Here is a 26,122-nt window from a genome sequence, read left to right on the forward strand (position 1 = left end):
GGATTCACAGAAGCTCTGGAGCCGACCTCTGATTCCCAGGCTATAGTATGAGTAATCAGCTCTGCAGACTAAACCATCTGTTCTACCCCATACTCAGATGGGCAGCTGGAGACTTGGGAGCTGTGAGGAAGCAAGTGCGATTGGGGTGACACCTCTGAGGACTGGAGTATTTGTGATGTTGAAGTTGAGGTGGAGGAGAGCCCACTTAAAGGAGCACTTGATATCCGTTGAAGCACCTGCTGTTTTTGTGCCTCATCTGGAATTTGTAGCGATTGACGCGGCCGTAAGAAAGGGATATTATCACATTGTCCGCTAAAAGAAGTAGACATTTTAGTTTGGCAGGAAGATGGTCTTTCTTCTGCAGATGTTACTGTTGCTTTAACACCTACTCCACGGACACAACCTTTTTTCCCCTTCCCAACACGCCTATTCCCCTTTCCACCAGCAGCAGGCCTTTTTCCACTCATTTTGGTGGTTAACTAATTCACAACTCTGGAGTTGTTTGCACAAAAAAACAATGGATGGGAACCGAGCAGAGCTGAGTGGCCAAACTGTGGTATTAGGCCAAAAGTATTGGCTGGGTTAGATGCAGAAAAAAATTATATTGAATTTGCAACCTGATGGAGGTCAGTATAGATGGACTAATAGACCAAGTCCCACACACTGCTAGAAGCCTAAATATTTTTTCAGAGCTAGATGCAGAAAAAAATTATATTGAATTTGCAACTTGATGGAGGTCAGTATAGATGGACTAATAGACCAAGTTCCACACACTGCTAGAAGCCTAAATATTTTTTCAGAGCTAGATGCAGAAAAAAATTATATTGAATTTGCAACCTGATGGAGGTCAGTATAGATGGACTAATAGACCAAGTCCCACACACTGCTTGAAGCTGAAATATTTTTTCAGAGGTAGATGCAGAAAAAAATTATATTGAATTTGCAACCTGATGGAGGTCAGTATAGATGGACTAATAGACCAAGTCCCACACACTGCTAGAAGCCTAAATATTTTTTCAGAGCTAGATGCAGAAAAAAATTATATTGAATTTGCAACCTGATGGAGGTCAGTATAGATGGACTAATAGACCAAGTCCCACACACTGCTAGAAGCTGAAATATTTTTTCAGAGCTAGATGCAGAAAAAAATTATATTGAATTTGCAACCTGATGGAGGTCAGTATACATGGACTAATAGACCAAGTCCCACACACTGCTAGAAGCCTAAATATTTTTTCAGAGCTAGATGCAGAAAAAAATTATATTGAATTTGCAACCTGATGGAGGTCAGTATAGATGGACTAATAGACCAAGTCCCACACACTGCTAGAAGCCTAAATATTTTTTCAGAGCTAGATGCAGAAAAAATTATATTGAATTTGCAACCTGATGGAGGTCAGTATAGATGGACTAATAGACCAAGTCCCACACACTGCTAGAAGCTGAAATATTTTTTCAGAGCTAGATGCAGAAAAAAATTATATTGAATTTGCAACCTGATGGAGGTCAGTATAGATGGACTAATAGACCAAGTCCCACACACTGCTAAAAGCCTAAATATTTTTTCAGAGCTAGATGCAGAAAAAAATTATATTGAATTTGCAACCTGACGGAGGTCGGTATAGATGGACTAATAGACCAAGTCCCACACACTGCTAGAAGCCTAAATATTTTTTCAGAGCTAGATGCAGAAAAAAATTATATTGAATTTGCAACCTGATGGAGGTCAGTATAGATGGACTAATAGACCAAGTCCCACACACTGCTAGAAGCCTAAATATTTTTTCAGAGCTAGATGCAGAAAAAATTATATTGAATTTGCAACCTGATGATGGAGGTCAGTATAGATGGACTAATAGACCAAGTCCCACTCACTGCTAGAAGCTGAAATATTTTTTCAGAGCTAGATGCAGAAAAAAATTATATTGAATTTGCAACCTGATGGAGGTCAGTATAGATGAACTAATAGACCAAGTCCCACACACTGCTTGAAGCCTAAATATTTTTTCAGAGCTAGATGCAGAAAAAAATTATATTGAATTTGCAACCTGATGGAGGTCAGTATAGATGGACTAATAGACCAAGTCTCACACACTGCTAGAAGCCTAAATATTTTTTCAGAGCTAGATGCAGAAAAAAATTATATTGAATTTGCAACCTGATGGAGGTCAGTATAGATGGACTAATAGACCAAGACCCACACACTGCTAGAAGCCTAAATATTTTTTCAGAGCTCGATGCAGAAAAAAATTATTTTTAATTTGCAATCTGGTGGAGGTTAGTATAGATGGACTAATAGAACAAGTCCCACACACTGCTAGAAGCCTAAATATTTTTTTCAAAGCTAGATGCAGAAAAAAATTATATTGAATTTGCAACCTGATGGAGGTCAGTATAGATGGACTAATAGACCAAGTTCCACACACTGCTAGAAGCTGAAAGATTTTTTCAGAGCTAGATGCAGAAAAAAATTGTTTTTAATTTGCACCCTGGTGGAGGTTAGTATAGATGAACTAATAGAATGATGCTATGCCCAAAAGGTTTTACTTCACTAGGTGCAGTAAAAAAAATTGTATTCTATACACAGGTGGTGTAGCTTGCAACACAGATAGGCTACTCCACTGACTAACACACTCTGCAATAGGCCAAAAAGGATTTGCTTTGCTAGATTTACCCAAATGCTGTGAAAAAAACTTGCACAGCACTGGCACAGACCTGCCTGGCAAAAAGTGATAGGAACTGATGTAACCTAGCCCTGAAAAGGACTGCAATTACAATTAGTCTTTACTCCCAACCTGTCTGTTTAAGAGCACAGACCTGCCTGATAAAAATCGTATGAAATGATGTAACCTAGTCCTTAAAAGGACTGCAATCACAACTGTTCCCTACTCCTAAGCTATCTGTAGATTTGTGCGAAAATTGGCTTGAAATTAACAAAGTATAGTGCACACAGCAACAGCGGTGTGGTCTAACACGCAGCTGCAGCAGTGAGAAAATGGCGACAGGGAAAATGGCTGGGTCTTATAGGGCAAGGACATGTGACATACACTGCAAATGACACATGCCCTTGCTTGTGTGAAAAAAAGCAGTTCGCTCCGTGTGTGCGCTGCTGATAGGCTGACAGACTGCACTTCCCCACTGTAAATGCGGGAAAGAGAAAAAAAAAGGAGATCTTCATTATTCCTACAGAGATCCATCCCCTGCCTCTCCCCCCGCCCCGCTGTACACTCAAACTGCGTATTAACATTAATTTTCAGCATTACTGAGAAAAAATCCAGTTATGATTTTGGTGCACGAACAGTTATCGAACATAACCTCGAACAGCCGAATTTTTTTCAAATCGCTCGTGTTCACCGAACGGCTCGAACACCGCCCAAAACAGCTCGAATTTGAGATTGGCGAACAGTTTGAGTCGAACACCGCTCATCTCTAATCTGGAGCATTACATTCGTTTGTTCTATGAAACTCTCAAAATGGCCAGAAAAAGAGAACTTTCATGTGAAACTCGACAGTCTATTCTTGTTCTTAGAAATGAAGACTATTCCATGCGAGAAGTTGCCAAGAAACTGAAGATTTTCTACAACGGTGTGTACTACTCCCTTCAGAGAAGAGCACAAACAGGCTCTAACCAGAGTAGAAAGAGAAGTGGGAGGCCCCGCTGCACAACTGAGCAACAAGACAAGTACATTAGAGTCTCTAGTTTGAGAAATCGACGCCTCACAGCTCCTCAACTGGCAGCTTCATTAAATAGTACACGAAAAATGCCAGTGTCAACATCTACAGTGAAAAGGCGACTCCGGGATGCTGGCCTTCAGGGCAAAGTGGCAAAGAAAAAGCCATATCTGATACTGGCTGATAAAAGGAAAAGATTAATATGGGCAAAAGAACACAGACATTGGACAGAGGAAGATTGGAAAAAAGTTTTATGGACAGACGAATCAAAGTTTGAGGTGTTTGGATCACACAGAAGAACATTTGTGAGATACAGAACAACTGTAAAGATGATGGAAGAGTGCCTGACGCCATCTGTCAAGCATGGTGGAGGTAATGTGATCATCTGGGGTTGCTTTGGTGCTGGTAAAGTGGGAGATTTGTACAAGGTAAATGGGATTTTGAATAAGGAAGGCTATCACTCCATTTTGCAACGCCATGCCATACTCTAGGGACAGCACTAGATTGGAGACAATTTCATCCTACAACAGGACAATGATCCAAAGCACACCTCCAAATTATGCATGAACTATTTAGGGAATAAGCAGGCAGCTGGTATTCTATCTGTAATGGAGTGGCCAGCGCAGTCACCAGATCTCAACCCCATTGAGCTGTTCTGGGAGCGGCTTGACCGTATGGTAAGCAAAAAGTGCCCATCAAGCCAATCCAACTTGTGGGAGGGGCTTCAGGAAGCATGGGGTGAAATTTCTCAAGTTCACCTCAGCAAATTAACAGCTAGAATGCCAAAGGTCTGCAATGCTGTAATTGCTGCAAAGGGAGCATTCTTTGACGAAAGCAAAGTTTGAAGGAGAAAATTATTCTTTCTAATAAAAATCATTAGTTCTAACCTTGTCAACGTCTGGACTATATTTTCTAATCATTTTGCAATTCATTTGATAAATAAAAGTATGAGTTTTCATGGAAAACACAAAATTGTCTCGGTGACCCCAAACTTTTGAACGGTAGTGTACCTGTACATCCAATTGTGATAAACCACTTGCAACCTGGATATACACTTATGCCTATTTGCAGGAAGGCATTAAAGGGGTTACCTTTGAATTATAAGCAGCAAATATAACACATACAAATTACATTACAAAAGAGGAAAATGTTAACATCTATTATCAGAGTAGTGTTTTATGTCCCCCATGGACATTAATGTTTGGAAGATACAGCTCAAAATTTGGCTGTTTTCACAGTCATTTACCTATCATATATAGAGTAAATCTAGAATTGGGAATCAGAGCGCACATAGGGTGATACCCTATGGAGGGAGAGTAGGAGATTGTTGGTTATGCTCACCTGATGGAGTTGTGACAGGCACAACTCCTATGTGGACATGAAGAAAAACAGCTGCTGCTGCCCTGTGGCTGGTGGATAAATCCTCTATGAGATATTGGATTCATTTGGTTTTTTCACTTGAAAAAGATGACTTTGATACACATTGTGGATAAAAAACCTTTTCCTTATCAGCATTTCTGAAGAATTGATTTACTGCAGCAGCACAGCCCACCTCTTTGTTCATCCAACTGGATCCACCTATCATGTGGGCACTTTAAATAGTATCTGTGATTTTTTTTCATATAGAAACAGTAGAAATGAAAATAAAAAAACTTTGTAATAATGTACATTTTAGAAAAATGTCTTTCTCCACTTATCAATAATTTTTAAGCTCCAGCAATAATCATACATTTTCAAAAACAGCTCCAATCTGTCTACAAATCTGTCTGCAGTAAGGAATCAAGCAGAAAGGTAGAAAGAGAAACAGCTGAGGGTTTCACTGCAGATGGAAAACGTCTAAAATTGCAGGATATGTCATACAATGGCCAAAGATAGTGTTATTTCTCATGTGCATATACATGACAACTTAATCTGAAAAGTCACCTGAAAGTGCAGTTACCATTTAAGTGTCAGTGGCAGAAAAAAATAAAGGATCCTTACAAGCATTATTAAAAGCTTACTACCTGTATGAACATATTTCTACATATTGCAACCGTGGCGATTCATTGGACAATGAAAGGTCAATTTGCCCTAACGGTAAAATCTATTTAGTATTCTATTACTAGTCTATATTCTAAAACTATAACAAGATATATCCACTTATTAGAACTAACAATGTTATCTTTCCTGTATTAAAAGGCCACAATACGACTCTGGGTCACAATATTTGCACTTTATATGCAAATAAAGCTGAATGAGATTGAGCACTTACCTTACTGACCTTGCTGTCTCAGGAATAGATCTCGGCTTTAACTTGTTTAGACAGAAGCTTATTCCCCATTTTCCGTTACATTTTGGAAGTATGACCTGCTGATAGCATTTGCTTACTTTTTCTGCCGCTGGGGACTCTTGAAACAAACTTCAGAGAGAAAATAGCCTTGTAAAAGTGACATTACAAGAAGTGTTATATTACATTAGAGCTGCTGAGGGTTCTCGGTACCTTAGCTTGTGCACACGTCAAGCAAAGTTTAAATTCAGTATTTATAGGAACACAGGGCAGCAAATCCCTTCACAATTATAACACATACACATAAACTAGAATATAATATAGATTTATAACTTTAAATGGGGAAAAAAATAAAAAAATGTGAATTTAGGAATTGCTGAGGTTCAAACTAATCCAATCTCTGTAATAATAATTTAAAACATGATGATAATTTAAAACAATGATTTAATTAAAGGGTCTGAAATACAAATTAATTTTCATGGTCAATGCCTATCTATTTAATGTTATAATCTAAACTATTTTCTAATATATTTTAATTAAAAATTATATCCTTCCCTAACTACACTAACTGCTTTTCTATTTGTTTGTTCCTACTTCTTTTTTGATGACACTTTGAGAATCGAGTTTGTATACCCGAACGAAGTGTCATCAGAGGTCAGAGACTGCTGTCACTGCCACAGCCTCTGTCCCCTCACTAAAGTGAAATGCCATCAGTGTCCTTTGTTTTAGGGGCTGAGCTAGTCACTGCTCTGTCACTGTACGATGTGCACAATGACAGTGCACGCTTTGGCCGGCTCAGATGAATACCTGGCTTGCACAGACCAGCACCAGCTTGCAAGTTATGTCACTTGCGGAGGTGGCGCAGATCTATGCATGCCGGGTATTCGTTATGCTCACCTCACCACTGACCTTCTAGTCCCTTAGCTACTCACATCCATCTATCTGGTCCTTGCCGCATATTCGGATCCCACACCATTCGTGATTAGTGTTGAGCGAGCACTAAAATGCTCGGGTGCTCGAAGCTCGGGCCGAGCTCGCCGTGATACTCGGGTGCTCGACCCGAGCAACGAGCCCAATGTTAGTCTATGGGAGACTCGAGCATTTTTGCGGTGGCCCCCCCCCGGCAGTCTTTTAAAAGCCTAACAAGTGCCCAAAACGATAGTGACAGTGCTCAAATGACATTGGGACAGCATGGGGATCGCCCCAGGAAGCATTTCTGACCCCCAGGTCACTGCTGTCAACAACGTGGTCAGAGGTATTAAGCCACTTTTACAGGCTCACAATAAAACGTTCAAAAACGAAAGTGAAACTTTTTTCCTGTGAAATATGTTAAGGAACATCCTTTCCAGGGTAAAGACTTGTGTATAAGTTAAAATAAATGACCAGAAACAAAAATACTCCTCCACACCTTCGGCTATATTCACAAGTAGCATTTTTTATGCGTTTTTGCACTTTTGTATTGCTTTCAACTATGACAAATGCATTCACCGTGAAATGTCATTTTAACATTTTACAACCTTATCTGGCCATGTGCTGTGTGACACATGCATAAAGTGCTGAAAAGACAAGGGAACAGCATGGGGAAGACCCCTGGAAGCATCTCTGACTCCCAGGTCACTATCTAAAAGTGTGCCCATCATAAGTGATCCTTACCGCATCAGAAGATGCAGACTTGCAACTATCCCCATGCAAGTTCTAGTCCCAGGGCAGTGTTCAATTGTACCTCCCCCAGTCCTTGCAATACAAGCTCAATTATGCAGCCTGCCATCCACCCACCCCCAGGCTGCAATACCATACTGCTCGCTTGCTTGAACTTGAAATTGGGCCTTTTAGGCATGTGGAGGCGGAATCTGGCCACCACGTCATGGCTGTGTTGGCGGCCTGGAATCCATACTCAGTCCCCAGCCGCCCCTATTTCTCCTTGGAACATCCCCCCACACACTTTTCTTAGCCCGGCCTGCTTTAGGCAGCATTGGACGAGCCCACCAGAGAACCAGACTCCTCCGGTGGGCCCTGACTTCTCCATCGGTGGAGTTGAGAGTGCCAAGGTGAGGAGCATGATGATGATGACAGAAGTTAGCATCTGCTATGTTTTCTTTTAATGCAAGTGTAAGTGTGCAGCCTGCCACCCACCGACCCCCAGACTGCAATTCCATACTGCTAGCTTGCACTTGAAATGGGGCCTTTTAGTTTGGAGGAGGCAGAAGCTGGCCACTACCTCATGGCTGCTTCGGCAGCGAGGTATCCATACTCAGTCCCCAGCCGCCCATATTTGTCCTGGTGTGCCTTATACATAAGATTAAGCGCATATACCAAAATATTACCTGTGCCCTCCCCAGTGCATTTAGTGGGAAGGAGAGCCTATTCCGCTGTAGTGTGTGCATGCCAAACCCCTGTTCATGGTACATGTGAAGATGCCTCCCACCTTGCACCTGTCGTTGCAGGCTTGCAACTATCCCCATTCAAGTCCTTGTCCCAGGGCAGTGTTCAATTGTACCTCTCCCATTCCTTGCAATGCAAGCGCAAGTATGCAGCCTGCCACCCACCCACCCCCAGGCTGCAATACCATACTGCTTGCTTGCACTTTAAATTGGGCCTTTTAGGCATGTGGAGGCGGAATCTGGCCACCACGCCATGGCTGTGTCGGCGGCCTGGTATCCATACTCAGTCCCCAGCCGCCTGGTGGCCGGGTGTCCCCGCTTGCTCCCCAGCCTCCAGGGGGTGGCCGGGTGTCCATACTCGGTCCCCAGCCACCCCTATTTGTCCCGGTAACCTTTCCCACACTTTTCTTAGCCTGGCCTGCTTTAGGGCAGCATTGGACGAGCCCACCGGACTATCAGACTCCTCCGGTGGGCCCTGGCTTCTCCATCAGGGGAGTTGAGAGTGCCAAGGTGAGGAGCATGATGAGGATGATAGAAGTTAGCATCTGCTTTGTTTTGTTGTAATGCAAGCGCATGTATGTAGTAGCGGCTAGGCCTGAGGTGGTCAGCGTTTTGGCGCATATCCTACCTCCTCCGTGGATTGCTGGATGTTTTCCTGCTACTATCCAAGTTCTATGACTCCCGTTAAAACAAAGCTTCAGGTGATAAATGATTGATGAGGTAGTGGCAAAGGAGAAAGAGCAGGAGGAACAGGGACCATTCACATCAATATCAGGCCAGTCAACCACATATGTCTTGTAGGATATGTTTCTGTAACAAAAGGAGCGGTTCGGCTACACAGTTATAGGACATACAGTGAGTGCAATGCCTACCAAAAATTTCGAGCCACTCCAATGCCCCTTGGAAATGACATGGAGGTCAGAGGGCGTTAACTAAACCTTTTTTTCCATTTATAGCAACTGGGTCTCCCCTGCACTGTTGGCGTAAGCAGTGAATGGAAGGCTTTCCAAAAATTATGAGGAACTGCATTGCCCCTTACAAGAGCCATGTGTGGCACCCCAGGGGTCTGGTCACCACAGTAATAGAGATATTACGTCGGAGAGCAAGTGGGAGGTTTCCTGGTCAGGATCCCTTAAACATGCAACATCCTCCTGCCCCAATCCTGGGAGGGGAGAATTCTGCCCTTATAAACTGGATCTGGGGTGGGGTTGAGTGAGTCAGAGAACAGTCAGAGTCAGAGTGAGAGCAAGGGAAAGTAACAGCAAGGAGCTCTGTAGGAGCTAGGAGCTAAAGACCAGGGGCTGGAAGCTGAGCAGAGCTCGCCCTGGCAGAAGACAATAGGAACCGGACACAGGAGTCCGAAGCTGTGAGGACTTATATATCCAGCAGCAGAAACCAGCCGGCAGGGGATTTCAGGTCCTCTGGCCATAGAAGCCCGGAGGCTCAGTCACAAGCAAGGGACCAGCACTGCCATCGTGGAGCGGAGGCTAACAGAAGGCCCCAAGTCACCAGCCATACAGATGAGCACTACACGGTACACTCAGGGACGTGGGCTACTTCTACCCGCTTACAGCAAGGTAGCCAGGAAGAGTGCAGACAGACGGGGAGGCCTACAACTCCACCTGGCCAGGGGAACTCCTGCTTGCTCACAGACTGACCAGGCCTCTTATGCTAGCCAGTACTCCTAGGAGGGTCTACCTTATAATCATCAGTAAAGACCCTGAACTGCACTGCAAAGACTCTGAGTCATTCCTGCTGCGCTCGTGCACCATCACCCCCATCATCCACACTCACTGCCCTGAGGCTATACTCCTCCCGAGGGGAGTTATCTCATTCTATGCTGCGCACACAACACCAGCCTCAGCGGTCTGCCTCGCAGCGGTGGTACTCCCTGACCGCAATCCACGGGTGGCGCAGTCGGACAATTAACCTCAAAACCTAAGAAAGACTGCCACTGGTTTGACCAGCCTGAGCCACGGGACCGGGTCACCGCCACGGAGACTACAGACCCCAGAGACCCAGCACCGGGTATCCCACACACGAGTACACACGGCAGTACAGCATATTACAAACATAAGTCCCATTATTGGGGAGTGGGTGTCCCATGGTATTTGCTTATGCTTTCCAAGCAAAAGCTGCCAAAAATTAGGATGGAGCAACTTGCAATGCCCCTTACAAGAGCCATGCAGTACAGCATATTACAAACATAAGTCCCATTATTGGGGAGTGGGTGTCCCATAGTATTTGATTATGCTTTCCCAGCAAAAGCTGCCAAAAATTAGGACGGAGCAACTTGCAATGCCCCTTACAAGAGCCATGCAGTGCAGCATATTACAAACATAAGTCCCATTATTGGGGAGTGGGTGTCCCATGGTATTTGCTTATGCTTTCCCAGCAAAAGCTGCCAAAAATTAGGATGGAGCAACTTGCAATGCCCCTTACAAGAGCCATGCAGCACAGCATATTACAAACATAAGTCCCATTATTGGCGAGTGGGTGTCCCATAGTATTTGCTTATGCTTTCCCAGCAAAAGCTGCCAAAAATTAGGACGGAACAACTTGCAATGCCCCTTACAAGAGCCATGCAGTACAGCATATTACAAACATAAGTCCCATTATTGGGAAGTGGGTGTCCCATAGTATTTGCTTATGCCTTGCAAGCAAAAGCTGACAAAAATAAGGACGGAGGAACTTGCAATGCTGGCACCCTGGTGGTATAGTGGTGGTGGAGGCTGAGGATAAGGAGAAGAAGATTAAACAGCCAAAACGAGGAAGCGTATACTCATGTGTGGGTGTGAAGCGGTGCATGTGAATACACCTCCCGAAATAACACAGTGGATTTGACTTTATGTTACTCTGCTGTCATTTGGTGGTGATGAGAAGTCTGACCCAATCCAGCCCTTGTTCATTTTGATAAGGGTCAACTTGTCAGCATTGTCAGTTGACAGGCGAGTGCGCTTATCAGTTATAATTCCCCCAGCGGCACTAAAAACACGCTCCGATAACACGCTAGCGGCAGGGCAGGCCAGGACCTCCAAGGCGTACAGAGCGAGTTCATTCCAAGTGTCCAGCTTAGATACCCAATAATTAAAAGGCACAGAGGAATCACGGAGGACGCTGGTACGATCGGCAAGGTACTCCCTCACCATCTTTTGAAACTTTCCACTCCTTTTGAGAGTACCCCGCGCCTCAGGGCCTGTAAGCTGGGCGGGTGTCAGAAAACTGTCCCAGAACGTTGACAGTGTTCCCCTGCCTCTGCTGGATTGGAGTTGCATCTCTCTCGCCTGTACGCCTTGGTTGGGCAACGAACTGTGACCTCTGCTGCTAGCGTGTTCAGATGGGAATTTTTTTAAGAGTTCTGCAGCAAGGGCCTTCTGGTATTGCCCCATTTTTGTAGACCTCTCCACCTCAGGAATAAGAGAGTGAAAGTTCTCCCTGTAGCGGGGGCCTACAAGTGTCACCAACCAGTAATGACTGTCACCCAACATTTTGACAACGCGAGGATCACGGTTAAGGCAGCGTAACATAAAGTCAGCCATGCGTGCCAGACTGGAAACGGGCAAGATTTCCGTGTCCTCACCAAGATGACGACTGACCATGCTCTCCTCCTCCTCCTCCTCTTCCTCCTCCCCCCTGTCCTCAGACCACCCGCGCTGAACCGACGGTATGACACTTGTACAGGTACTACCGTCTACAACGCATGATAGCAGCTCCTGTTCTTCCTTCTCCTCCTCCTCCTCCTCCTCCTCTCCCTCATTGTCCCCCAATGCACATTGGGATGAGATGAGGCTCGGCTGTGTGTAATCGCCCGCTACGGCTTCTTAATCCATCTCATCATACTCTGGCTGCAATGCCTCCTCTTTAATTCTCTGCAGAGAGCGTTGCAAAAGACAGACAAGTGGGATGCTGACACTAATGATGGCGTCATCGCCACTCACCATCTTGGTGCCCTCCTCAAAGTTTGTCAGGATGGTACATATGTCAGACATCCAGGTCCACTCCTGAGGTCTTATGTGTGGAGTCTGACCTGAATATCGACGGCCTTGTTGCAGCTGGTACTCCACAACTGCTCTCTTCTGCTCACAAATCCTTTGCAACATGTGGAGGGTAGAGTTCCAACGTGTGGGGACATCACACACCAGTCGGTGTGCCGGAAGCTGCAAACGCTGCTGCAACACAGCAAGGGCGGCGGAAGCTGTAGCCGACTTGCGAAAATGAGCTGACAGGCGGCGTACTTTCACGAGCAGATCTGGCAACTCGGGGTACGATTTAAGAAACCGCTGAACCACGAGGTTAGGCACATGAGCCAGGCATGGTACGTGTGTGATCTCACCTCGCCTCAGAGCCACCACCAGGTTACGGCCATTGTCACACACGACCATGCCTGGATGTCGGTTCAGCGGTGTCAGCCACAGATCAGCCTGCTCTTTCACAGCTGTCCACAACTCACAAGCAGTGTGAGGTTTATCACCTAAGCTTATGAGTTTCAGCACAGCCTGTTGCCGCTTGGCGGAGGCAGTACTGCAGTGCTTCCAGCTTGTAACTGATGTGGTGATATCTGAGATGGAGGCTGAACATGAGGAGGAGGAGGAGGAGGATGCGCATGAGCTGTACACTGTGGGGGCAACTCTGACTGACATAGGGCCCGCAATCCTCGGTGTGGGGAGGATGTGTTCCGTCCCAAGGTCCGACTGGGTCCTGGCTTCTACTATGTTTACCCAGTGTGCCGTCAGAGATATGTACCGTCCCTGGCCACAAGCACTTGTCCACGTGTCCGTTGTCAGGTGGACTCTCCCAGTAACTGCGTTGTTGAGGGCACGGCAGATGCTTTGGGACACGTGCTTGTGTAGTGCGGGGATGGCACACCGGGCAAAATAGTGTCGGCTGGGGACCGAGTACCGAGGGACGGCCACCGCCATAAGATTGCGGAAGGATTCCGTCTCCACCAGCCTAAAAGGCAGCATTTCCAATGCAAGCAGTCGTGAAATGTGCGAATTTAGGACTGTGGCCTGTGGGGCGTTAGCTGCGAATTTCCGCTTTCGTTCAAAGGTCTGGGATATGGACAATTGAACGCTGCGGTGGGACGTGGACGTGGACGTTGATGTTGTTTCTTGAGAAACTGCCATAACAAGTGAAGACTGAGAGGAGGGGGCATCTTTACATGCAGTATGGACAGGGGATTGCCTTGCACACACAACAGGGGGTTCTATTGCACGCACAACAGTGGAAGAAGCAGTGGTGACACCCGCTGACACTGGTCGTGGACCCTGGGTTTCGCCCCACAAAGTCGGGTGCTTTGCTGCCATGTGCCTGATCATGCTGGTGGTGGTCAGGCTGGTAGTTTTGTCACCCCTGCTGATGCTGGCATGGCAGGTGGAACATATGGCCGTTTTGGGGTTATCAGCAGAGTCTTTAAAAAGATTCCAGACTCTGGAAGACCTACCGCTTGTACTGGCAACGTCCCTCGTGTTGGTGTTACGGGGAACGGTTGCCTGCCTTCTGTCTGCGGCTACCACACTGCTTCTTCCTGCCTGTTGGGGTACTCTGCCTCCCTCCCCCTGTGTGCTGCTGGCCTCACTCTGCATGTCCTCCTTCCACGTTGGGTCAGTTACTAGATCATCCACCACCTCCTCCTCTTCCACTTGCGCACCACGATCCTCCTCCTCACTTCCTGGCAATTGTGTCTCGTCATCGTCCACCTCTTGTGACAGATTGCCAACGTCGACTTCCTGTGGTCGTGGCTGTTCAAATATTTGGGCATCGCAACATGGGATCTCCTCTTCCACCACTTCAAGCGTATCAGGCGAGGGGCCCAAATATTGAAATGGACCAGTGAACAGCTCTTCAGAGTGTCCAAGTGTGGGATCACTTGCTGTCTGACGACACTCGGCATGGTGGGAGGAAGGAGCATCAGGGTGAGGAGGAGTATGCGGTCGAGACTCACGTCTACTAAGAGTTGACCGTGTGGAAGAGAGACCGGTGGTGGTGCCCAGGTAACTGGAAGTATTATCTGCTATCCAATTAATAACCTGTTCACACTGATCAGTTCTCAATACTGGTGTTGTTCTGTGCTTCCCTAGTAATTCGGTCAAGAAGTGGGAGCGAGAAGATGTGGCTGTTGGTTGTGGCACATTTTCACCTGGGCCACGGCCCCGTCCTCTGCACGAACCATCACCAGAACGTCCACTTCCACGTCCCTTGCCACGCGCCTTGCCCATTGTAAAAGAAGTAAAATAGCTTACACTTGCACTATCAATGGAAAAAGGGTAATAAAGAGTAGACTAGAACCGTGGAAGAGGAAAACCACAGTTATTGTTTACTGGGGTATACCACACTTTTTTAAATAGAGATATTTGCGGCTGAACAGTGAGCGACACACTCAAACTGCTTTTTTTTTAGATACCAAAGGCCCAAAACTGGATAGTACAGCGATTTGACCCGTGGAACTGCGAAACCACACTGGGATGTCGGGCCTACACAAGACTATTTTCAACAGATATATTTTTGTGTCACAACAGTCAGGAGACACTACTGTTTTTCTTTACGGAAAAAACTACCAAAACCTGAATAATAGAGATTTTTTACCGTGGGATGGCAAAACCACAGTTATTGTTTACTGGGGTATACCACACTTTTTTAAATAGAGATATTTGCGGCTGAACAGTGAGCGACACACTCAAACTGCTTTTTTTTTAGATACCAAAGGCCCAAAACTGGATAGTACAGCGATTTGACCCCTGGAACTGCGAAACCACACTGGGATGTCGGGCCTACACAAGACTATTTTCAAAAGATATATTTTTGTGTCACAACAGTCAGGAGACACTACTGTTTTTCTTTACGGAAAAAACTACCAAAAGCTGAATAATAGAGATTTTTTACCGTGGGATGGCAAAACCACAGTTATTGTTTACTGGGGTATACCACACTTTTTTAAATAGAGATATTTGCGGCTGAACAGTGAGCGACACACTCAAACTGCTTTTTTTTTAGATACCAAAGGCCCAGAACTGGAAAGTACAGCGATTTGACCCGTGGAACTGTGAAACCACACTGGGATGTCGGGCCTACACAAGACTATTTTCAACAGATATATTTTTGTGTCACAACAGTCAGGAGACACTACTGTTTTTCTTTATGGAAAAAGCTACCAAAAGCTGAATAATAGAGATTTTTTACAGTGGGATGGCAAAACCACAGTTATTGTTTACTGGGGTATACCACACTTTTTTAAATAGAGATATTTGCGGCTGAACAGTGAGCGACACACTCAAACTGCTTTTTTTTTAGATACCAAAGGCTCAAAACTGGATAGTACAGCGATTTGACCCGTGGAACTGCGAAACCACACTGGGATGTCGGGCCTACACAAGACTATTTTCAACAGATATATTTTTGTGTCACAACAGTCAGGAGACACTACTGTTTTTCTTTTCGGAAAAAACTACCAAAACCTGAATAATAGAGATTTTTTACCGTGGGATGGCAAAACCACTGTTATTGTTTACTGGGTATACCACACTTTTTTAAATAGAGATATTTGCGGCTGAACAGTGAGCGACACACTCAAACTGGTTTTTTTTTAGATACCAAAGGCCCAAAACTGGATAGTACATCGATTTGACCCGTGGAACTGCGAAACCACACTGGGATGTCGGGCCTACACAAGACTATTTTCAACAGATATATTTTTGTGTCACAACAGTCAGGAGACACTACTGTTTTTCTTTACGGAAAAAACTACCAAAAGCTAAATAATAGAGATTTTTTACCGTGGGATGGCAAAACCACAGTTATTGTTTACTGGGGTATACCACACTTTTTTAAATAGAGATATTTGCGGCTGAACAGTGAGCGACACACTCAAACTGCTTTTTTTTTAGATACCAAAGGCCCAAAACTGGATAGTACAGCGATTTGACCCGTGGAACTGCGAAACCACACTGGGATGTCGGGCCTACACAAGACTATTTTCAACAGATATATTTTTGTGTCACAACAGTCAGGAGACACTACTGTTTTTCTTTACGGAAAAAACTACCAAAACCTGAATAATAGAGATTTTTTACCGTGGGATGGCAAAACCACAGTTATTGTTTACTGGGGTATACCACACTTTTTTAAATAGAGATATTTGCGGCTGAACAGTGAGCGACACACTCAAACTGTTTTTTTTTTTAGATACAAATAGCCCAAAATGGATAATACAGAGGTTTGAACCGTGGAAGTGCAAAACAACACTTCTGTTTCTCTAGCCTACACCAGACTATTTTCAACAGTTATATTTGTGTCTGAAAAATCAGAGACACGCTTTTTTTGGGGGGAGGAGGGGGACACACCAAAAGGTTAATAAGACGGGTATTTGTACAGTGTGAAGGAGGAAAAAAAAAGAAGGATTTAGATGAAAAAAAAAGGATTTTTCCTGGCCCCCGACACCTGGTGCTAAGTCCAACAATTTCAGCAACAGGAGCACACAGGACTGTAATGCAGCGTTTGCTGGTATAACCACTGTGTCTCCTATACAGCCTGCCTGCCTGGTATCTGGGATGGATATTAGTCCTGAAAAGGACTGTTTGTTCTGGCAGCCTTTACAGACCCTACACTAACTATTTCGCAGTTTATATCTCTCCCTAAATCAGCAGCGCTGTCCCTACACTGTCTAATCCGGAGCGACTGTGTCCAAGATGGCGGCGCCCCGTTTTAAATACTCGAGGTGACGCTGTGCGGCCAGCCAATCACTGTAATGCCCACAACCAACATGGCTGCAGCATTACAGTGACTGGCTGGCAATCCCTGCATGTTCATTGGCTCTGTAAAGAGCACCAAACATGCAGGGCGGAGACCCGAGCTCCCGCCCGAGTAACCCGGAAATGCTCGGTGCTCGCCGATCATCCCGAGTAGCGTGATGCTCGGGCGAGTACCGAGCAGTGTCGAGCATGTTCGCTGAACACTATTCGTGATGGAAACTATACATCTCCCACACTGGGCCGGGACTTCCGGGTGTAATGGCGCCTGGGAAGTTTCTACGCACAGGTGCGGGAGGCCACGGTTTACATCGTGACATCATGGCACCGATGAAAGAACGTGTGCATGTGCAGAACTTTCCTGGGCACCATGACATCTGGAAGTCCTGACACAGTACTAGAGATTCAAAGTTTCCATTGCAAGTATTTTTATTATACTATGGGGACTGGAGACACCCCAGAGCATAATAAGGGACATTAAATTCATGGAGAGTAACTTCTCCGCAAATTGAATCTCAAGCTAAAACCATTCTAACAGGCGAATCCCAATTTTGCCTGATCCACTCATCTCTATAACATTTTCTCTCTAAGTAAATATGTTTGCTGGATATGTGTTTTATTCCAGAGGAATAGACTAAAGTCACATTCATACAACCATGTCTGTTTTCGCAGATCCATTAAAAATGAATGGCTTTTGTGTGTTATCTATTTTTTAAAAGCGTCTCCTACAATGCAAATCTAAGTTTGACCTGCAAAAATGGATCAGCGTAAGACATGCACTGAGTTTAACAGCACAGACACACAGATCTGTTATCTGGTATAAATAGGTTGTGTGAACATTTTCCTTTATATACCATGGGTCCACAAGCTGTCCTTTTATAAAATCCCTTAATCATTGCATTTGTTAATCACCATATTACTTTAGAACTTCCACTATGCTGAAACCATTTAAAATAACACAACACCTAAATCGTACCTCCTTTTCCTATGCAGATGAATGCAATCTTTATTTCAATGTTAAAAGCCCTTTTGACTGGTACAGTGAACCTCAAGGATATTCTTTACAGAAAGTCTACAAAGTATCTACCAAAGGTACCACAATTTTTCCTCACATAACATCATCAGAAGTGAACTTATTATTGTAAAGGGGCTTTCCAGGACTGACATATTGATGACTTATTCAAAGGATAGATGATCAATATGAGATCAATGGGGGTCTGACACCAAGTATTCACAACATACAGCTGGATATAAGTGATGTATGACGTGAAACACAGGAGCCCTGTATGTTGCTTGACAACAGCCACAATTATTTCTCACTAGTGTTGAGCGAACATGCTCGACACTGCTCGGTACTCGCCCGAGCATCACGCTACTCGGGATGTTCAACGAGCACTGAGCATTTCCGGGTTACTCGGGCGGGAGCTCGGGTCTCCGCCCTGCATGTTTGGCGCTCTTCACAGAGCCAATGAACATGCAGAGATTGCCAGCCAGTCACGGTAATGCCGCAGCCATGTTGGTTGTGGGCATTACATTGATTGGCTGGCCGCACAGCGTCACCTCGAGTATTTAAAACTGGGCGCCGCCATCTTGGACACAGACGGCTGGGATCAGACAGTGTAGGGACAGCGCTGCTGATTTAGGGAGAGATATATACTGCGAAATAGTTAGTGTAGGGTCTGTAAAGGCTGCCAGATCAAACAAACAGTCCTTCTCAGGACTAATATCCATCCCAGATATCAGGCAGGCAGGCAGGCAGGCTGTATAGGAGATGCAGTGGTTATACCAGCAAATGCTGCATTACATTCCTGTGTGCTCCTGTTGCTGAAATTGCTGGACTTAGCTCCAGGTCTCGGGGGCCAGGAAAAATCCTTTTTTTTTCATGTAAATCCTCTTTTTTTTTCCTCCTTCACACTGTACAAACACCCGTCTTATTAACCTTTTGGTGCCCCCCCCCCCCAAAAAAGTGTGTCTCTGATTTTTCAGACACAAATATATCTGTTTTAAATAGTCTTGTGCAGGCTAGAGAAACAGAAGTGTGGTTTTGCAGTTCCACGGTTCAAACCTCTGTATTATCCACTTTTGGGCCATTTGTATCTAAAAATAACAGTTTAAGTGTGTCGCTCACTTTTCAGCCGCAAATATATATATTTAAAAAAGTCTGGTATACACCAGTAAATTATAACTGTGGTTTTGCTGTTCCACTATAAAAAATCTCTATTATCCTGCTTTTGGCATTTTTTGCCGTAAAAAAAAACCTAATAGTGTCTCCCTGATTTTTCAGACACAAATATATCTGTTGAAAATAGTCTGGTGTAGGCCAGAGAGACAGAAGTGTGGTTTTGCAGTTCCACGGTTCAAACCTCTGTATTATCCACTTTTGGGCCATTTGTATCTAAAAAAAAAACAGTTCTAATCTACTTTTTATTACCCTTTTTCCATTGGGTGTAAGCTATTTTACTTCATTTACAATGGGCAAGGCGTGTGGCAAGGGGGTGGAACTGGACATTCTGGTGATGGTGTGTGCAGAGAACGGGGCCATGGCCAAGGTGAAAATGTGCCACAACCAACAGCCACATCTTCTCGCTCCCACTTCTTGACCGAATTACTAGGGAAGCACAGAACAACACCAGTATTGCAAACTGATCAGTGTGAACAGGTTATTAATTGGATAGCAGATAATACTTCCAGTTACCTGGGCACCACCACCTACGGTCTGTCTTCCACATGGTCAAATCTTAGTAGCCGTGAGTCTCGACCGCATACTCCTCCTCACCCTGATGCTCCTTCCTCCCACCATGCCGAGTGTCGTCAGACAGCAACTGATCCCACACTTGGACACTCTGAAGAGCTGTTCACTGGTCCATTTCCAGATTTGTGCCCCTCGCCTACTCCGCTTGAAGTGGTGGAAGAGGAGATCCCATGTAGCGATGCCCAAATATTTGAATAGCCACGGCCACAGGAAGTCGACGCAGGCAATTTGTCACAAGAGGTGGTTGATGACGAGACACAATTGCCAGGAAGTGAGGAGGAGGATCGTGGTGCGCAAGTGGAAGAGGAGGAGGTGGTGGATGATCTAGTAACTGACCCAACGTGGCAGGAGGACATGCAGAGCGAGGCCAGCAGCACACAGGGCGAGGGAGGCAGAGTACCCCAACAGGCAGGAAGAAGCAGTGTGGTGGCCACACACAGAAGGCAGGCAACAGTTCCCCGTCACACCAACACGAGGGACATTGCCAGTACAACCTGTAGGTCTTCCAGAGTCTGGAATTTTTTTAAAAACTCTGCTGATAACCCCAAAAAGGCCATTTGTACCACCTGCCATGCCAGCATCAGCAGGGGTGACAAAACTACCAGCCTGACCACCACCAGCATGATCAGGCACATAGCAGCAAAGCACCCGCCTTTGTGGGGTGAACCCCAGGGTCCACTACCAGTGTCAGCGGGTGTCACCACTGCTTCTTCCACTGTTGTGCATGCAATAGAACCCCCTGTTGTGTGTGCAAGGCAATCCCCTGTGCATACTGCATGTAAAGATGCCCCCTCCTCTCAGTCTTCACTTGTTATGGCAGTTTCTCAAGAAACAGCATCAAAGTCCACGTCAATGTCCCACCGCAGCGTTCAATTGTCCATATCCCAGACCTTTGAATGAAAGCGGAAATTCGCAGCTAACGCCCCACAGGCCACAGTCCTAAATTCGAACATTTCACGACTGCTTGCATTGGAAATGCTGCCCTTAAGGCTGGTGGAGACGGAATCCTTCCGCAACCTTATGGCGGTAGCCGTTCCTCGGTACTCGGTCCCCAGCCGACACTGTTTTGCTCGGTGTGCCATCCCCGCACTACACAAGCACGTGTCCCAAAACATCTGCCGTGCCCTCAACAATGCAGTTACTGGGAGAGTCCACCTGACAACGGACACTTGGACAAGTGCTTGTGGCCAGGGACGGTACATCTCCCTGATGGCACACTGGGCAAATATAGTGGAAGCCGGGACCCAGTCGGACCTTGGGAAGGAACACATCCTCCCCACACCGAGAATTGCGGGCCCTATGTCAGTCAGAGTTGCCCCCACAGTGTACAGCTCCTGCGCATCATCCTCCTCCTCCTCCTCATGTTCAGCCTCCATCTCAGATATCACCACATCAGTTACAAGCTGGAAGCACTGCAGTACTGCCTCCGCCAAGCGGCAACAGGCTGTGCTGAAACTCATAAGCTTAGGTGATAAACCTCACACTGCTTGTGAGTTGTGGACAGCTGTGAAAGAGCAGGCTGATCTGTGGCTGACACCGCTGAACCGACATCCAGGCATGGTCGTGTGTGACAATGGCCGTAACCTGGTGGTGGCTCTGAGGCGAGGTGAGATCACACACGTACCATGCCTGGCTCATGTGCCTAACCTCGTGGTTCAGCGGTTTCTTATATCGTACCACGAGTTGCCAGATCTGCTCGTCAAAGTACGCCACCTGTCAGCTCATTTTCGCGAGTCGGCTACAGCTTCCGCCACCCTTGCTGTGTTGCAGCAGCGTTTGCAGCTTCCGTCACACCGACTGGTGTGTGATGTCCCCACACCTTGGAACTCTTCCCTCCACATGTTGCAAAGGATTTGTGAGTAGAAGAGAGCAGTTGTGGAGTACCAGCTGCAACAAGGCCGTCGATATTCAGGTCAGACTCCACACATAAGACCTCAGGAGTGGACCTGGATGTCTGACATATGTACCATCTTGACAAACTTTGAGGAGGCCACCAAGATGGTGAGTGGCGATGATGCCATCATTAGCGTCAGCATTCCACTTGTCTGTGTTTTGCAATGCTCTCTGCAGAGAATTAAAGAGGAGGCATTGCAGCCAGAGTATGATGAGATGGATCAAGAAGCCGTAGCGGTCGATTACACACAGCTCAGCCTCATCTCATCCCAACATGCGTTGGGGGACAGTGAGGGAGAGGAGGAGGAGGAAGAACAGGAGCTTGTATCATGCACTGTAGACGGTAGTACCTGTACAACTGTCATACCGTCGGTTCAGCATGGGTGGCCTGAGGACAGGGGGGAGGAGGAGGAGGAGAGCATGGTCAGTCGTCATCTTGGTGAGGACACGGAAGTCTTGCCCGTTACCAGTCTGGCACGCATGGCTGACTTTATGTTACGCTGCCTTAACCGTGACCCTCACGTTGTCAAAATGTTGGGTGACAGTCATTACTGGTTGGTGCCACTTTTAGACCCCCGATACAAGGAGAACTTTCACTCTCTTATTCCTGAGGTGGAGAGGTCTACAAAAATGGGGCAGTACCAGAAGGCCCTTGCTGCAGAACTGTTAAAAAAATTCCCATCTGAACACGCTAGCGGCAGAGGTCACAGTTCATTGCCCAACCAAGGCGTACATGCGAGAGAGACGCAACTCCAATCCAGCAGAGCAAGGGGAACACTGTCAATGTTCTGAGACAGTTTTCTCAGACCCTCCCTTCGGACAGACCCTGAGGCGCGGGGTACTCTCACAAGGAGTGGAAAGTTTCAAAAGATGGTGAGGGAGTACCTTGCCGACCGTACCAGCGTTCTCCGTCATTCCTCTGTGCCTTTTAATTATTGGGTATCCAAGCTGGACACTTGGAATGAACTCGCTCTGTACGCCTTGGAGGTCCTGGCCTGCCCTGCCGCTAGCGTATTATCGGAGCGTGTTTTTAGTGCCGCTGGGGGAATTATAACTGATAAGCGCAATCGCCTGTCAACTGACAATGCTGACAAGCTGACCCTTATCAAAATGAACAAGGGCTTGATTGGGCCAGACTTCTCATCACCACCAAATGACAGCAGAGTAACATAAAGTCAAATCTACTGTGTTATTTCGTGAGGTGTATTCACATGCACCGCTTCACACCCACACATGGGTATATGCTTCCTCATTTCGGCTGTTTTATGTTCTTCTCCTTATCCTCAGCCTCCACCACCACTATACCACCAGGGTGACCGTGGTCCGTGTTGCCATTATTGGATATTCCTCCATCCTTATTTTTGTCAGCTTTTGCTTGGAAGGCATAAGCAAAGACTGTGGGAAACCCACTCACCAATAATGGTAGTAATATTTTTAAGATGCTGTACTGTATGGCTCTTGTAAGGGACATTCAAACCATCTTGTTAAGCTACTGCGACCTCCACCACTTTTCCAAGGGGCATTCAAACCGTCTTGTTAAGCTACTGCGACCTCCACCACTTTTCCGAGGGGCATTAAAACCGTCTTGTTAAGCTACTGTGACCTCCACCACTTTTCCGAGGGGCATTAAAACCGTCTTGTTAAGCTACTGCGACCTACACCACTTTTCCAAGGGGCATTCAAACCGTCTTGTTAAGCTACTGCGACCTCCACCACTTTTCCGAGGGGCATTAAAACCGTCTTGATAAAGCTACTGGGTCCTCCACGTCTCTTCCGAGGGGCATTAAAAGCGTCTTATTAAACCACTCTGAACTCCACAGCTCTTCCAAGGGGCATTGAAATGTTGTTTTTAATTAACTCAAACCTCCACGACTCTTCAAACGGGCATTGCATTTCCTCCTAATTTTTGGCAGCTTTTGCTTGGAAGGCATAAGCAAAGACTATGGGAGACCCACTCCCCAATAATGGGAATAATGTTTGTAATATGCTGTACTGCATGGCTGTTTTAAGGGGCATTGCAAGTTCCTCTGTCCTAATTTTGGGCAGCTTTTGCTTGGAAGGCATAAACAAAGACTATGGGAGACCAACTCCCCAATAATGGGAATAATGTTTGTAATATGCTGTACTGCATGGCTCTTGTAAGGGGCATTGCAAGTTCCTCCGTCTTAATTTTTGGAAGCTTTTGCTTGGAAGGCATAAGCAAAGACTATGGGAGACCCACTCCCCAATAATGGGAATAGTGTTTGTAATATGCTGTACTGCATGGCTCTTGTAAGGGCCATTAAAACCGTCTTGTTAAGCTACTGTGACCTCCACATCTCTTCCAAGGGGCATTCAAACCGTCTTGTTAAGCTACTGGGACCTCCAAGTCTCTTCCAAGGGCATTCAAACCATCTTGTTAAGCTACTGCAACCTCCACCACGTTTCCAAGGGGCATTCAAACCGTCTTGTTAAGCTACTGCGACCTCCACCACTTTTCTGAGGGGCATTGAAACCGTCTTGTTAAGCTACTGCGACCTCCACGTCTCTTCCGAGGGGAATTAAAACTGTCTTGTTAAGCTACTGTGACCTCCACGTCTCTTCAAAGGGGCATTAAAAGCATCTTCTTAAGCCACTCTGAACTCCACAGCTCTTCCAAGGGGCATTGAAATGTTGTTTTTAATTATCTCTAACCTCCAAGACTCTTCCAACGGGCATTGCATTTCCTCCTAATTTTAGTCAGCTTTTGCTTTTCAATGCAAAGACGAAAACTAAGGGATACCCACTCCCCAATAATGGGTATAAGGTTTTTGGTACGCTGTAATCCACGTCTGTTTCAAGGGGCAGTGCAGTTCCTCATAATTTTTGGAAAGCCTTCCATTCACTGCTTAGGCCAACAGTGTACAGGAGACCCAGTTGCTATAAATGGAAAAAACGGTTTAGTTAAGGCCCTCTGACCTCCATGTCATTTCCAAGGGGCATTGGAGTGCCTCGAAATTTTTGGTAGGCATTGCACTCACTGTATGCCCTATAACTGTGGAGCCGAACCGCTCCTTTTGTTACAGAAACATATCCTACAAGACATATGTGGTTGACTGGCCTGATATTGATGTGAATGGTCCCTGTTCCTCCTGCTCTTTCTCCTTTTCCACCACCTCAACCTTCATTTATCACCTGAAGCTTTCTTTTAACGGGAGTCATAGAACTGGGATAGTAGCAGGAAAACATCCAGCAATCCTCGGAGGAGGTAGGATATGCGCCAAAACGCTGACCACCTCAGGCCTAGCCGCTACTACATACATGCGCTTGCATTCCAAGAAAACAAAGCAGATGCTAACTTCTATCATCATCATCATGCTCCTCACCTTGGCACTCTCAACTCCCCTGATGGAGAAGCCAGGGCCCACCGGAGGAGTCTGGTTCTCTGGTGGGCTCGTCCAATGCTGCCCTAAAGCAGGCCAGGCTAAGAAAAGTGTGTGGGAAGGTGACAGGACCGTTTATGGACACCCGGCTGCCTCCAGGCGGCTGGGGACCGTGTGTGGACACCCGGCCGCGGGGTGACTGGGGACCGAGTATGGACACCCGGCCGCCCCCTGGCGGCTGGGGACCGAGCATGGACACCCGGCCGCCAGGCGGTTGGGGACTGAGTATGGATACCAGGCCCCCAACGCAGCCATGACGTGGTGGCCAGATTCCGCCTCCACATGCCTAAAAGGCCCAATTTCAAGTGCAAGCAAGCAGTATGGTATTGCAGCCTGGGGGGTGGGTGGGTGGCACGCTGCATACTTGCACTTGCATTGCAAGGAATGGGAGAGGTACAATTGAACACTGCCCTGGGACAAAGACTTGAATGGGGATAGTTGCAAGTCTGCAACGACAGGCATCTTCGCATGTACCATGAACAGGGGTTTGGCATGCACACACTACAGCGGAATAGGCTGTCTTTCCCACTAAATGCACTGGGGAGGGCACAGGTAATGTTTTGGTATGCGCACTTAATCTTATGTAAAAGGCACACCGGGACAAATAGGGGCGGCTGGGGACTGAGTATGGATACCTCGCTGCCGAAGCAGCCATGAGGTAGTGGCCAGCTTTGGCCTCCTCCAAACTAAAAGGCCCCATTTCAAGTGCAAGCTAGCAGTATGGTATTGCAGCCTGGGGGTGGGTGGGTGGCAGGCTGCACACTTACGCTTGCGTTCCAAGAAAACAAAGCAGATGCTAACTTCTATCATCATCATGCTCCTCACCTTGGCACTCTCAACTCCCCTGATGGAGAAGCCAGGGCCCACCGGAGGAGTCTGGTTCTCTGGTGGGCTCGTCCAATGCTGCCCTAAAGCAGGCCGGGCTAAGAAAAGTGTGTGGTGGGAAGTTTACAGGAGAAGTAGGGGTAGCTGGGGGCCCTTTATGGACACCCGGCTGCCCCCAGGCGGCTGGG

This window comes from Phyllobates terribilis, unplaced genomic scaffold (assembly GCF_046119375.1).
Source record: "Phyllobates terribilis strain yellow unplaced genomic scaffold, ASM4611937v1 Scaffold_3__8_contigs__length_932513732, whole genome shotgun sequence".
Classification (NCBI taxonomy): domain Eukaryota; kingdom Metazoa; phylum Chordata; class Amphibia; order Anura; family Dendrobatidae; genus Phyllobates; species Phyllobates terribilis.